Source organism: Tachysurus fulvidraco, chromosome 2 (assembly GCF_022655615.1).
Source record: "Tachysurus fulvidraco isolate hzauxx_2018 chromosome 2, HZAU_PFXX_2.0, whole genome shotgun sequence".
Classification (NCBI taxonomy): domain Eukaryota; kingdom Metazoa; phylum Chordata; class Actinopteri; order Siluriformes; family Bagridae; genus Tachysurus; species Tachysurus fulvidraco.
Window position 1 is genome coordinate 27,017,550 of NC_062519.1, and position 11,562 is coordinate 27,029,111.

The following is an 11,562-nucleotide window of genomic DNA, read 5'->3' on the forward strand; positions in this document are numbered from 1 at the left end:
AATAAAATTGGGGAATAGAAGCCTTTTACCACATATACAGCACAGTGGAATTCTTTTCTTCACATATCCCAACTGAGGAGGTTGGGGATGAAGCTCAGGATCAGCTATTATGCAGTACCCCTGGAACAGTGGAGGGTTAAGAGCGTTGCCCAATTGCCAAAGAGTGGCAGCTTGGCAGTGAACCCCAACCTTTCAGTCAACAGCCACCACTGCCCCAAACAATCTCAAACATAGGGTGGCACTGGTAAATCCTAAAAACAAGAGCTTCTTTTGAAACAGATGGAAACAGTGGACTCAAAGTTTGAAATTAGGATCAGCTAGTCTAGATCTATGAGATGATGAGCATGATGGCATTATTGGTGGTATTAGCAAGAACGAGGTTCAGCTGTACAGACGAGGAGGTGTAAAATCTGGATAGATTAAAGGGCTTAAGTGCTGCTGCATCAGTTCTTTAATGTAGAGAACAAACGAGGGCTAATTTCTGTTGGCATCACTGTCAGCAGGCAGTCAGACGGCATTGTGTGTAATATAGGAGACCATTAAGCAAATTGAAAATAAACCAAAAGCTTAAAACTTAAATAAGAAGCAAATAAGAATTTTGTTATAAAATACATCTTGAATGTCAATGAAGATTACATAATTATAACCATAAATATATTGATGCTCAGAATGACTTTTTTCTTATAAGATGAGATAAGATATACCTTTATTCGTACCACAATGGGGAAATTTTACTGTTACAGCAGCCAAGAGTAACAAAATGCAAATTTGATATATATATAAAATCCATTTAATATATATATAAACTCATAAGAGTACACACAATCACACACTGTCCTGTTTAAACAACACACAATGCTACTGTGGTAAGCCCATGTTTTATGGGGTCAGGGTCAAAGCCCAAGGGACACCTTGCTTTCCGTTTCCACATGAACATAGAGGAGCAAAGATGGTTTTAATCACTGGGGACGACAGGGAGGTAACTTTCTCTGAAGTCCGGACATAAAGGTGATTTAAGCCAAACAACTAAACAAAGGAAGTTGTACATTCCTCCCTCCACACCAAAAGATCTTCAGGGCAAGGGGCCTCAGCCTCCTTCCTGCTTGGCAAATTTGTTGTATACCTGTGTTTTTAGTCACAGCTTGATTTAGTGCTTGAAGTTCTGGTACAAATATTTTCTCCACATATTGGCGACTGGACCATCTTCAGACCATACTTAAGACCTTAGAATATTCATGTAACCAATTCTGGTAGTTGTTTAGAAAATCCTTTGAGTCAGCATGACACCTGATAAATACATGTATGGCTTTTAAACATCTGAATTGTAACTATAAATGTTTATTGCTCCAAATATTCTTATTTGTATTTATGTTCAGATTTATATCTACAGTGTGGGCGACCTTTTATTTATTTGTTTGTTTGTTTGTTTGTTTGTTTGTTTGTTTGCCAAATATAAAATTTACCTCTTGTTTTGTTTGTTATTATTTATTTCAATTTCACATGCAAACAGAATTGCACACCGCACTATTAATAGAGCACATGCCATAAATATCAGAAGAAATATAAATCAAAATTCGATCTGTAGAATTTAGGTGTGTTAGAAATGTATTCTAACCATAACAGGCAAAAATAGCATGCTCATAAACTTTCCAATCCTACTGTGTGGTTAAGTAATAGTATATTGTAGTATAACCCATCTATTTCCTGCACTGCTTATCCCACATAGGATCAAAGGGAACCTGAAGCCTATCCCAGGGCCACAAGGCAGGGAACACCCTGCACACGGTGCCAACACATCACAGGGCACAACCACACACACTTACAATTTAGAAATGCCAATGAGCCTACAACATATCTTTGGACCACCTTCTCCGGTAACTGCTGTTGAGATATTATGAATGTGGCAATGAAGCAGGCTAAAAAATATCAGGTAAAATGGAGATTACTCTCACTGAATTATTGAATGCAGTCTAGCCTTTATGTCTCAGATCTCTCTCTATATTTTCCTTATGACTTCTGGATAATCATCTTTTAAGAAATCTTTTGACAATTCAAAATTGTGATTTCAATTACAAACAATGAAACCTTATATTGCTGTGTTATTATCTTTGAGATGGTTGCCAGCAAATTGTATTCAAATTGTAATCAGTTTTCAAATTAGGCATGTGGAGAATTTTATATGTTGAAGTAAATGAGTGAAACTGTATAGACAACAATATAATATGCATTTACAGTTTGGTCCACAAAGAAGACGGTTGTGTTTACTGTGTGAAGAGTTTTGAAAAAATAAACAGTTTAATGATGAAAGCACTATATTAATAAACTCTTACTGGAAGCATTGGGAAGCAGAGATTCTCTAAAATTACTGTGAAATTTCAGTCCCACCAATCTTTACCCGATTTCCATAGAGCGATGTAAAATGTATCTTAACTAGTAAGGATACTTTTCCCCATGTTGATTGCTCTACCATTTGTTCTGTAATGAATTTGAAATGTAGTCCAGATATTTTTAAACTTTATACATTCTTTTATATCAGAAGCTCATTTAAATTCATTATTCATTTTTTTTGGCTTCAGAAGAAGTTGCTGTCTATATAGAGCACCTCAGTTTTGCAAATTTATGGATATTTTCAAAGTCAACTTGTACGAAATGAAAGAAAGTTAAGGTTGAAGAAGTTCAGGCCTCAGGGCTGGGTTAGCGTTTAAAACCTCATTCGTAAGATATCCAAACTGAAAATCCTACAGACTGAGCTCCTTCCAGGACATAGGGGAAAGAAAAAATGGACAGGATATACGATATCTGTACGAAATTGAAGACAGGCCTGCTGGAGTTGGGGGAGCGTTAAAAGGATGACTCATAAACATGGAGGGAGCCTGGAGGCTGGAAGGCCAGGGGCCTGTAGCAGGGGCAGGGATTACATACACCACTCGGTAGGAGCTCAAAGAGAAAGTTATACTAATAGAAGAAACCATTGGTTAAATGAATCAAACCACAAATGTTAGTTTGTTGTATACTGGTTTGTATAGTTTGTATACTGCGCTCACACAAAATCTGAGACAAAGAGTTTAGACAGAGAGGTTTCTTGGCATTTTTTTCAAGACACCATCAGTTGGGATGTATCAATTATTTGGTAATTACCAGTGAAACTGATTTGGGTTTATTTAAAAGATGCTAGCTCAATTATACCAGCTGCCCCCAGTGAGCATGCTAGATAGCATAGAAGATTAGGAATAAAGCTGCCTCTTTTCTTATGCTCACTGGATACTTGGTAAACAAAGCACTGATTAACTCTCAGCTTTTTTTTTTTACTTTTACGTTCATAATTCTACTTTGATTGAAAAAGCTGTACTGTATCTTTTATCTGTATATATATATATATATATATATATATATATATATATATATAAATAATTTATTTACTTGATTAAAATACTTGGTTGCTTTTGCCATCTCTTTTGAAGTTCAGTTGGGACTCAGTGTGAGTTCAGTGCAGCTTCTAGGGAGGAAGGCTTTTAAATCTTTCTTCAGTTGTCAGCAAGAGCTCCAAACAGCAGGGCAGCAGATGCCATGCATCTCCCCATCACTCGCCCCCTCAGTCTTCTCTCTCACTTTCCTGACACACTCCTCCTGCTCCTCCTCCTTTTCCTTCTCCTCCTCTACACATTCTTTGTTTCTTCGCAAATCTAAGGTCACAAATTCACTCTTGGAAATGTTCCTTCAAAACACTGGAGTGAGGTTGTGGTGAGGTTAAATCAGCAGCGGAAACGAGTGTAAGGCAGGGGTGAATAACCAGCAAACAAAGAGTTGTTATTTTGACTGGCTGGCCTTGTGATTTAATGAGCACATCTCTGGCATTAGCTAGGGCTATGTTTTTTTTTTTTTGACTGAGAAAGAGAGATTACCCGGAGGTGAGTTCCTTCAAGTTCCTTTCCTACTCAACTCGGCCAAACCGCGGCCCACGGAGTCATGAATGGCCTCAGGGTACAGCGACAGCATGCGATCCGTCCCCTAGAGGCCTGAGAAGTGGGCAGCTTTTGCAGTAAATAAACAACCCACGCTTACCTCACATATACACGTCTGCGAGGCCCTGAAGGACAGTAGCACATCTTCTATTCCCAAGATGGCCTGACACAAACATCAGAGCCACCCCCCTGAAAAAGCCTCCTAACACAGCAGATTAAATCCCACCGGGCATGCGGGCATTGTCATATTTTTCTCCTCACCACCCACACTGTGGCAAAGTTTGGTGCTTTTTTCGGAGGCGGTTTCGAGGTAAAAGAAGCAGAAGAACAAGGAACAGTGGGTGATGATGTGTCGCTGGAGGAGATGGAGTTCATCCTGAGGGGGATGCAGCTGTGATGAGAAACTTCATTAGCAGATGAAGCAGAAGAATACAAACACCACTGAAGGATTTTCACCAAGTCTCCAATTTTAGAGTCATGTCACAGTTCTCATGGGACATTGAGCTAACGGTGAATATCACCATAAAAATACATTTTAATGAATTTAATTAGTTTTTTCACATTTAGTGTGTGATCTCAAAGTGTGAAAGTTAAGAAGCAAAAACACATTGGAAAATAGAAATCCCAAATGTGAAGTGCCATTGCATCCTAAGATATTAGAGCCAATCAGGTTCTAACATGCAAATAATAGGACATAAAACACCTTTAACAATTTGTATAATGCATGTTTCTATTTTGTCAAAAAGGTTTAAACACACTTACAAAGAACATGAAGTAAATTAATTTATAGCATCAGTAGTTTATTAGAAATTTACAGCGTTCAAGGAAGGAGTCACTAGTGGCAGAACATAGTCACAATTAGTTAAAGTGACTAATCAGCTACATGTTGCCTAAAAACTCTTTCATGTCCTCTAACTAAGTCTCAGGTGTAATACTGCCCTAGTGCTGTTCTCTTTAATCAGCAATGGCTAACTGTTTTCTGGTTATAATTATTAGCAACAAGAAAGTGTTCTGCATTTTGGAAGCCTTTTTGCTTTGCAGATCTGTACTTCTGCATTGTCTCTTTTGGCAGCTTGTCTGTGCTGACTGTGCATGCTGTAAGTCACGAGTGGTGAGGGTGGGTGTGTGAGCAGCTGATGTCCCTCCTTTATCTTTACACACACAGCCAGGAGCACAATAGTTACATTAAATGAAACAGGCTCCTATGATTAGGATCCTGGATTCTGTGCCATCGCTGACTGACTGGCTGCTTTGGTAGCAGTGTTTACAAGTTCAGAGACATCACATGCACAAAATATACAAACACATAAAAACACGTGTGTAGGGGGGAAAAACAAGTTTTGCATGCATCATAGTGAGAGATATTTTTGTACTCCCTCAGAGAGGATTTGAGCCATAAACATGAGGTTGTGTTTGTAATCTGGTAGAATGGAGGATTGACACAGCTTCAGGCCATCCTCCCACACATCTTTCTCCACACACACACACACACACACACACACACACACACACACACACACACACACACACACACACACACACACACACACACACACACACACACACACACACACACACACACACACACACACTTACGTAAGACAGGAATTCCACCCAAACAGTATTTACATTTGCTCCTACTCTCTATTTCAGGTCATCTACTCACTGTGGTAGACACACTGCAGACAAGGAGGTATTTGTTTACATTTTATAGTCTGTCTCTGTTTTTGTAGATCAAATATATTAAGAACAAATGTAACCTAGTTTAAAAAAAAGGACAATTCATTTGTTCAGTAGCCTGTTCTGGGATTGGGGAGATCTGAATTCTGTTCCAGGAAGAAGACTGTTTCATGAATATATTTTAGATGGGACACCTGTCCATCAGATGGTATCATACATACACACATTTGCACAATAATTCCCACCTAAGGACAAATTAGAGTAACCTGTACACCTACAGGCATGTTTTCAGGTTTCAGAGATGCCTTTCTGATTACCGTGGTTATAATTTGAGTACAGTGACGTGAATAAGAATTTTCCCACTTCCTGATTTTTTAATTTTTATAAAAAGAAAGTAATTGACCTGCATCAGTATGGAAAGGGTTACAAAGCCATTTTTAAGGCTTTGGGACTCCAGCAAACCACTGTGATACCCATCATCCACAAATGGAGAACCTTCCAAAGAGTGACTGACCTTCCAAAATTATTCCAAGAGTGCAACGACGACTCATCTATTAGCTCATAAAAGAACCCAGAATAATATCTACAGAACTGCAGGCCTCACTTATCTCAGTTAAGGTCAGTGTTCATGATCCAACAATAAGAAAGAGACTGGGCAAAAATGGTACCCATGGGAGAGTTCCAAGGTGAAAGCTACTGGTGAAGGAAAAACAAAAAGGCTCATCTCACATTTGCCAAAAATACATTGATTAAATCTTGATAAGACTTTTGGGTAAATATTATGTTGACTGATAAGACTGAGTTGAAATTTTTCTAAAGTGTGCATCCCGTTACATCTGGCATAAAATTAACACAGCATTTTTGAAATAGACGGTCTGGAGCTTTAGGACCTGGACAACTTGCCATAATTGATGGAACCATGAATTTTGTGTTCTACCAGAAAATCCTGAAGGACAATGTCCGGCCATCAGTTCATGACGTCAATCTCAAGTGCACTTGGGTTATGCAGAAAGACAATGATCCAAAACACACCAGCAAGTCACCTCTGAATGGCTAAAAAAAAACAAAATTAAGCTTTTGGGTTGACCTAGTCAAAGTCTGGATTTAAATCAGTTTAATATGCTTTGGCATGGCCTTAAACAGGCAGTTTATGCTTGAAAAAGAATTAAAATAATTCTGCAAAGAAGAGTGTAGCGTGTGGGCCAAGAGTGTAGAGTGTTCCTGCACAGCAATGTGAAAGACTCATTGCCAGTTGTCACAAACGCTTGACTGCAGTTGTTGCCTCCAAGGGTGACACAACCAGTCATTAGGTTTAGGGGGCAATTACTTTTTTACATATGGCCAGGCAGGTCTGCTTAATGAATCTTTAAGTGTGACAAATATGCAAAAACATTAAAATCAATAAAGGGGCAAAATCTTTTTCAGTTCAGACTTTTCCCCATCCTACTGTTTGATGATAAACTGAAGCTCTTAACCTTTATCTGCATATTTGTGTGTATTGTACTGCACCTTCCAGGGATCCAGCACATTCCACAGATACTCAATCAGATTGAAATGTACTGCAATGCACTATGTGTTCTGACACCTTTCTATGATAGCCAGCATTAACCTTTTCAGCAATTTGTGCTACACATTGTTCTTCTGTAGGATTGAACCAGATAGGCTTTGATCCTGCATCAGTGATCCTGCCCATGACCCTGCTGTTCGCTCAGTTTTGGTAGGGACCCTGACCAACTCGTCTAGCAATCACAATTTGCCCCTTTTTCCTGCTGTCTACACATTAACTTTGAGAATGGAGAACATTCTTGCTACCTACTATATATCCAACAGCTTGACAGGCGCAAGGGGATTATAACAAAATGATCCATATTATTCACTTTACCTGTGTGACTGTACATACACATACACATACACATACACATACACATACACACATACACACACACATACACACACACATACACACATCCATACACATACACATACACATACACACATCCATACACATACACATACACACATACACACACACATACACACATCCATACACCAGGACACAGACAACAGGACACAGGACACAGACCCAGACACAGACACAGACACACAGCAGACACAGGACCACAGACACAGACACACACAACAGGACACCACAGCCAGGACACAGACACAGACACAGACACAGACCACATGACACCACACACTAGACCACACAGCCAGACACAGACAACAGCACACAGACACAGACCAACATGGACACAGGACACACAGAGACACCCACAGACACCTACACACAGACACACAGCCAGACACAGGCACACAGACATCAACCACATGACACCAGACACATACACACATCCATACACATACACATACACACATACACACACACATACACACATCCATACACATACACATACACATACACATACACATACACATACACATACACATACACATACACACATCCATACACATACACATACACATACACACACACATACACACATCCATACACATACACATACACATACACATACACATACACATACACATACACATACACACATCCATACACATACACATACACATACACATACACATACACATACACATACACACATCCATACACATACACATACACACATCCATACACATACACATACACATACACACATCCATACACATACACATACACAGGACACAGTACACAGACACAGACAGACAGCCAGACACAGACACAGACACAGACACACAGCCAGACACAGACACAGACACACAGACAGAGACAGACACAGACACACAGCCAGAACAGACACAGAGACAGACACAGACACAGACACAGACACAGACACAGACACACAGCCAGACACAGACACATACACATACACACATCCATACACATATACATACACATACACATACACACATCCATACACATACACATACACATACACATACACACATCCATACACATACACACATCCATACACATACACACATCCATACACATACACATACACATACACATACACATACACACATCCATACACATACACATACACATACACACATCCATACACATACACATACACATACACATACACATACACATACACACATCCATACACATACACATACACACATCCATACACATACACATACACATACACATACACACATCCATTTATACATATATACATACACATATGTAAGCTTCAGTGAAAACATTGAAATTGGCTTTCAAAATAGCTTTCAAAAAGAGTAATAAGAACAGTTCTGTAATAAAAAGGAATCCTGAGTGATGCACAAGTTGAGCAGACAGACGACTGAGTTACAATTCTTCGACTATTCTAATAATATCATTTCACTCAAGCGTGACAGTCTGCTTTGCGTGTATGAGTACATGTACCGTAGGAGCACTCACCCAGCTGTAATGTTGCACTGTTTTCTTCTCTGTTAGCTCTCTTTTACAGACGTGATACTATTAGTTTTTGGGACTTAGCAAACCCTTTTGGGAACCAAGTTGCCTTTTCAAGTCAAGTTAAGAAGCTTTTATCATCATTTTAACCATATATAGCTGACGCAGTACTTCGTTTCTCCAGGACCATGGTGCTACATAGAACAAAGACAGAGCTACATAGAACAACAGAGAGCTAAGGACTTAAGTTAGACACATAAAGTCCATCTTTGCCACCTGGTGCAAAGAGTTCAAGACAAAAGACAGTGCAAACAAACAATACAAGACATTACAAGACAATACACTTCACATGGTAAACCTTTACCCTGACTTGACATTCAACCTATTACAGTTTCAGAAATAAGTGTGTACTTATAAATAGTTTTTAGGAGCTGCACTGCAGGATGGCACATACATGGTTTTATTGCTCTTAGCTGGTTTGGTGCGGGAAATAAAGCAGTTGTGCCAAGACTCTGAACTGCAGTGAAAAAGAACAGGACTTGGTTTCCCAGTAGCATTGAAAAATTAAGATCAGAGCAATTAGTACAGAGATTTCAGTATGGTGCTCAGTCAACATTTAACCATGATAAAACGACATAATGCTTTTGGGAAAATCAGCTCTGTAGGGTTCCAGATTCTGCTTTGGCAATGGTACTGCTAAAAAAATATATTTTTTTGTGAGCCTGTTTAAGGTTGTATGACTGTGTGTGTGTTAAGGTTTGGGGGGTTGACATGTTTTTATATATTGGTTGGGACCCAACATTCACATGAGGATAGGATTATCTGACAGTTTTCATCTTGTGTGGATATTTGGCTGGCCCTTATGAAAAATGTTTTTTTAGCTCATATTTCGTCTCTTATTTTTAAATTCTTTTTTTAAAAAATGAAAGAATCAAAAGGATCTTTTGGTTACTGAGGTAAAGGTTAGGTTTAGGTTTAGGTGTACGCATAGCATTAATTGCTTGCATTAACATTCATGCCAGTGGAACTGCTCAGTGGAAAATATAAAGGCAACACCAAATGAATTAATAAATGCCAATGTAAATGTAAATGAATCAATGGAATAAGAAACACACAAAGGATATAAAAGGGTGTATTTACATCTATTTTTTGGCCTGAGCTTTAATAACCTGGCCTGCCTTCAACATTGTTTCCCCCAGCCAGTCAAGGAGCTAATTAATATGATAATTTAGCCTGAAACTCTGCCTAGCAACCTCCCCCTGCCTCATTATTGACAGATGATGGGGTCAAGATGCCGTGTTCGGCCTGGCTGTCACATGTCAGCGCGATCAGCACTTCTGACAGCCAGGCAGGATTATGGATGAAATATCGGAAGCAGCATGTCAATAAGCATCGCCTTCTCAAGGCACATCTCCTCACCCCTCTCTCTCTCTCTCTCTCTCTCTCTCTCTCTCTCTCTCTCTCTCTCTCACACACACACACACACACACACACACACACACACACACACACACACACACACACACACACACACACACACACACACACCCCAAGTCAACAGGATATACTATGTTAATAAGTTAATCAACCGTTAAAGACATTTAAACCACAATGTTCAAATCTAATTGGGCAGAAGGTTTATTTATTATTTTTCATGTCTTTCCAAATAAAGGTCTTCCAATTTAAATCTCCAGAGTCATTTCTCTAACAGTTTGAAATAAAGCTATATCTTTTCTGTTATGAGGAAATTTACTTGGAAACATGGCATGCTGCATTTGTTTGTCTTAATAATGCCAAGAGACCTGAAAAATTGTGTACAATTGTGTATTGCTTCTGTAACATTATGTGATACTGTAAATCTCTTGTTTTGAGGATATTCCCCAACACTGATCATTGCAATTAATTAATTAATTAATAAAGAAATAATAATAATAATAATAATAATAATAATAATAATAATAATAAGAAGAAGAAGAAGAAGAAGAAGAAGAAGAAGAAGAAGAAGAAGAAGAAGAAAAGCACCATGTGTCATTATTTGCTTAATAAAAATATAATCTCTGGCAATTTTCTGTGGAATATCAGAAGATAATCTTTAGGGTGGCAACAGTAACTGCTACACACTGGGCCACATCACACCAATTCGTTGTTGATTATTATCAGTGCATGCCTCAGCATGTTTTATTCCCTACTTAATGAGTCATTTAGTTAATTCAAATAACCCTTGAGGAGCCAAAAAAAAAAAAAAAAGCTGAGAGAACAAAAACATCTAACTGGAACCATGTTTTTTGGCACTTGAATTCACTTGAAATTCTTTATGCTGCTGCAGGTACTAGGGTGGATTCAACAAATAGAGTTTTTCATAACTATGCTTTTTATGGCACATTCCAAATGTTCACATTTTAAATCATGCCAAATGGCTGCTTTGTTTTCAGGACACAAAAGTGCAGTAATCAGAGAAGGCAGATACCAGGATTCCACTGAGCAAGACTCATTTCTCTGTGT